This window comes from Cornus florida, unplaced genomic scaffold (genome assembly GCF_030987335.1).
Source record: "Cornus florida cultivar Cherokee Brave unplaced genomic scaffold, ASM3098733v1 CherokeeBrave_3.0.0_Hap2_Chr06, whole genome shotgun sequence".
NCBI classification, from domain to species: Eukaryota; Viridiplantae; Streptophyta; class Magnoliopsida; order Cornales; family Cornaceae; genus Cornus; species Cornus florida.
In genome coordinates, this window is record NW_026775576.1 from 19,387,719 (window position 1) to 19,392,879 (window position 5,161).

At 39.0% G+C, this 5,161-nt stretch overlaps 1 non-coding gene across 1 annotated transcript; it reads right to left on the bottom strand.

Moving 5' to 3' along the window:
* Positions 1-620: 620 nt before the first annotated feature.
* LOC132315211 (small nucleolar RNA R71) lies at positions 621-727 on the bottom strand. The gene has a single exon (XR_009483599.1). It is a non-coding gene; the product is annotated as a small nucleolar RNA R71 (small nucleolar RNA).
* Positions 728-5,161: the final 4,434 nt, after the last annotated feature.

Here is a 5,161-nt window from a genome sequence, read left to right on the forward strand (position 1 = left end):
GTTAATCCATGTCATCAATGGAAGGACACAATGAGGACCATGTGGAAGACCTTGGTCACATAGACCAACAAGGTATCCTCCACCCCAATGTGCATCATGATAACATGCAAATACCATTAGGCATGCTGAGGCCATTTGTTCATCCACCACAACAACAAGGCCAAGTCCCATTGGGAATGCCAAGGCCAATCTATGCTCCACTGCCTCCCATCATTCAAGGCAATCAAGGTGCCCATGTTACACCTCCAATTGCTAATCTTCCCCTTGCTTTAAGAGATCACTATGTGCCTAATGAATATAATGCACCCAGATGGATTCAATTGCCACCATTTAGAGCACACCACTATGAAATCAAGCCACAAACCATTCAAATGCTTCTTAATTATCATGAACTTCCAAGTGAAGAACCTTACAAGCATTTAGATGAGTTTCTTGAAGTATGTTCCGCCGCAAGATATACGGACATGTCAGAAGAGGTCTTAAGGTTTAAACTTTTTCCATTCACCCTTAAAGACAATGCAAAATATTAGTTTAACAATCTTAGACCTTTTTCAATAACTTCTTGGGAAGAAATGCAACAAGAGTTCTTGAAGAAGTATTATCCGGTTTCTAAGACCAATGCCATAAGAACCTAAATTCTAGAATTTTCACATGGGAATGGGGAAACATTTCATGAGGCATGGGAACGCTTTAATGAATTGTTTAGGAAGTGTCCACATCATGACATGCCTAAATGGCAATTAGTTCAATATTTCTTTGAGAGCTTATCGGATAATTACAAGGGCATGGTTGATGCTTCCATAGGTGGCTCTTACATTGATAGGCATGAGGATGACATGTAGCATCTTTATGAGAGCATGAGTGAAAATTCTTTGCATCGAACTTTATCTTCGAAGAATGGTATAAATTCTAGTGGTAGGAAGAGTGTTGGCTTACATCAAGTTAACCACTCCAATGAAATTGCCGCCGAGATGAAATCATTATCTCAAAGGTATGATCAATTCTTGATTAACCAAAACTCGGAAAATCAAGTATCTTTCTTCCCTAACCATTCTCGTTATGCATCTAATGAGACATGTATGACTTGTTCAAGTGTTTTACATTCTACTTCCAATTGTCCCCATGGACATGTGCAAAGTGAGCATCATGAATAAGTAAATGCAACATTTGTGAATCAAGGGAACAATCCTTATGGCAATCACTATAATCCTAGTTGGAGGAATCACCCGAACTTCTCTTGGAAAAGCCAAGGGGAGGGCTCAAACCCTTCCCAAGGTGGTTTTCAAGGAAAGTACATTTCACCTCCAATGCAAGGCCAAGGTTCCCAAAGTTTTAGATCATCATACCAATCACAAGGAAACCAATTTTCAAATTGTCATTTTCCCAATCAATCATATTCCTAAGGAAATGTTAGAAGTCCCACTTTTGAAGAGAAAGTTTTTACCGCTTTGAGCACTTTAGAGGTAAACACACAATTACTTCATTCTCACTCTCAATCCATTGCAAAGCTAGAAACCCAAGTAAGGCAAATAGCTAGCACTTTAAATGCAAGAGAGAAATGGAAAATGCCTTTGAATGCCCCACAAAAGCAACAATGTGTTGTGGAGACTCATTCCTCATCGGAAGGTCACATAATAGAGCATGTCAATGCGGTGACTATCTTGAGAAGTGGGAAAATTGTGGACAATCAAATAGGTATGTCCAATGAAGAAAGTGAACCGGTGCAACCAAAAGTTGACACCCGTCCCATTTCATATCATAGTCCTCATTCATTGCATATGCATGATCTTTCAAATCAGAATGTGTTGAAAAGTGATTTTGAAAAGAAAGATTTGCAAAATGATTTCAAAACTTCTTATGTTGAAGAGACTTTAAAGAAAAATTCTGAAAAGGTTTTTGAACCAAAAGCTCTATTTCCAGATGCCTTAAAAGGATCCATTTCAAATGACAAGCAAAAGGCTAAAGTAAATGAAATTATGGATGTGTTTAGGCAAGTGAAAGTTAATCTTCCACTTTTGGATGCAATCAAGCAAATTCCGGCTTATGCCAAGTTCTTAAAAGACTTATGCACCTAAAAGAGGAAAAACAAAAGCCAAGCACCTAGAAAAGTGGTCTTAACCGAGTAAGTGAGCTCAATTTTGTAACATAACACTCTTCCAAAGTTTAAGGACCCCGGTTCACCTACCACTTCATGCATCATTGGTGATCCTATCATTAATCGGGCTCTTCTTGACCTAGGGGCAAGTGTTAACCTTCTTCCATACTCGGTGTATGTCAAATTAGGCTTAGGAGACTTAAAACCGATGTTGGTAGTTTTATAACTTACTGACCAATCAATCAAAAAGCCTAGGGGTGTCATTGAGAACGTCTTGATTAAAATTGATAAATTCTTCTTTCCCATTGACTTCATTGTCATTGACACGGAACCGGTCCCAAATCCTAAGAGCTAAATTCCCGTTATCCTTGGCCGTCCTTTCTTGGCAACCACGAATGCCAACACTAATTGTAGGACGGGGATAATGAAAATCTCATTTGGCCACATGAAGGTGAAGTTGAATATCTTCAATCCGACCCCCAATTCATTTGACAAGCATGAAGATGTTAATGTTGTAGAAAAATGTCATGACCTTAAAAGTGAAGGAATTGAGCCTTTGTGTGAGACCAAAGTTTCAAAAAGTCCATCTTCAACCCTGCATTCAAAGAAAATTATTTCAAAGTCTTGTTTTGAAAGGGCGTGGAAGCCCAAAGATTGCATTGACCAAGGACCGAAAACATCTTTTGAGCTTAATCCAACAAGTTCCTTAAAAAACCATTTGTTAGGTGGAGTTCAAAGCACTTATCAACCCATTGAGGAGGGGATGCACTACAAGATGTTTGATCCGGGCTAAAAAGAGCCCAACGTCTTGCTAAAGACATTAAAGACTAGCAAAACATTTCGTAAGGTGTCAAAACCCTATTCCTCCCTCATTTCTATCTTTAATTTCGTTTCTTACGAAGTCTAGATATTGGCTTTGGGTTCATATGCATTGCTAGGAACTGTGTGATTAGGATTGCATGAATTTCATGTTGAAACTGAGCATTTTGCATAAGTTCGATCGATCTCAAAATGAGTTCGATCTATTGAACTTCCTACCTACATCAAACCTGCATCCAAATCACTCTCTGTCCAATGGTTCGAACAAAACTTGCATATTTCAGCTCTCTGTCCCATCGTTCAAACTTGTTCCTAGATCGATATTTAGTTCTTCGATCGATTCAACTTCATCTTGGATCGATCTGCAGTTCCAACACTTAGAAAAATTTCCAACCTGCATCCACCTGCATCCAAAAGCCTCTCTGTCTCATCGATCGAACATTTCTTCAATTCTATGCATTCTTGATCGATCGAAAGTATTCTGAGATCGATCTTGGGGAGATCGATCTTTGTTCTTTGTTTTTCAATTTTGACTTTATTTTAAATTTCAAAAATTCCAAAAAATATATATATATTTTATTATTTTTTATTGACATTTTTATTTCCCAAATATATATATATATATATATATATATATATATATATATATATATAATCCTAAAAATATTTTTACTTTTTATTTTATTTATTTTTACTTTTTATTTTTCAAAAAATCCCAAAAATACTTTGTTACTCAAGAGGAGAGATTGATGTCAGTTCGATTGATCTGAGGATTCAATTCGATCGATCAAACTGGCAAGGGAATGTTTTTAAAAAATCGATTCAGGGTCATTCGATCGATTTCACAAAGATCAATCTAACCTTCGCAGACCCTCGTTCCCATTTCGCCGCTGCATCTAAACTCTTCTCCATCTCCAGCGAGGCCCATTGTGTTCACTACTCTCTCTCCTCTCAGATCTTGATTCGAATCTCACCCCCCTTTGCATCTCCACTTCTCTCTTGATTCCGGTGAGATCCGAATCCCACTCTTATGATTTCAAGCTTTGATATGATGCATACATGTTTTAAATGTTAGATCTAGGTTGTTTTCATGATGAATATTGCCATGGATGAAACTTTGAGCTCTGTGTATATATGTATATATGTTTTTGTACACATTCGGCCATCTCATTACACAGATTCTTAGATACCAACGCTATCCCTTCCAGCCATAGGAGAAGACTGAGTCTGGGGCATGTTCATTCAAGAAGAAAGGTTGGGATAAGAGCTACAACGCTCTTATCAAGAATCTACGGGACGACGCTGCCGAGGCAGCTGAGGATCTAGAGGCCAAGGAGATAGCAACAGCAACAGCAGACCCGACAGCGGACGACGCCACAGTCGATCTAGCTACCGTACACATGGATATTGATTTGGAGCAGCCTGCAGAGGACCCAGAGCAGCATTTTCCAGTTGGGTCATCTGTTCACGATGAGGAGCAGGCTCAGGATCATCATTCTCTTGATCCAGCCACACCTGAGGCTCCTACTCACATACCCAACTTTGGAAAGCGACTTCAGACTCTGGAGGACGCCGTGGTATCTATTCGCGCAGAGACTATCTCCATTAGAGCTGACATTGCTTCCCTCTATACGGATGTCATGACCGCATTCAGAGATCTATCCAGAGACATCCGCGAAGCGCGACCTGCCCGTCCTACTTCCTCCACTTGATCTTTCCATATCTTCTTACTCCTCTTATATATCTGTGATAGCTGCTTATTTTTTATACTGTTACATTATTTTTACAGCTGTGTCTGTCGGCTTTGATACTGGATGTACTGTACTTTATTTTTGGTTTATTTATGCTTTCTTTATGGATGTCCTATTTTCATATTCCTATATCTATCTGTTTGACTCTATCAGGTGCATCCTAGTGACTTCAGTGAGAGAGAGCCCAAAATTTTCAGGACCACCCTTATACCTCTCTCTATTTTCAATTGCTATCCCATTTACACTTGCATGTCCACTGTGCACTGTTATTATCCCTTTTGTTCTCTGATGAGTTTTATCCAAGTGCCAAAATTTTAGGACTACAGTTAATCCCAAATTTTGGAGGGGGGCTATGCCACCCACTTTGGATACTTCTGTCCCAGCCATTCTTTGCCTTAGTTGCACTGATATAATCTTTCCCTTTTTTTCTCTTTGCACATTGAGGACACTGTGCCATTTAAGTTTGGGGGTAATGGTGCTTTGTAATGTTTGTTTT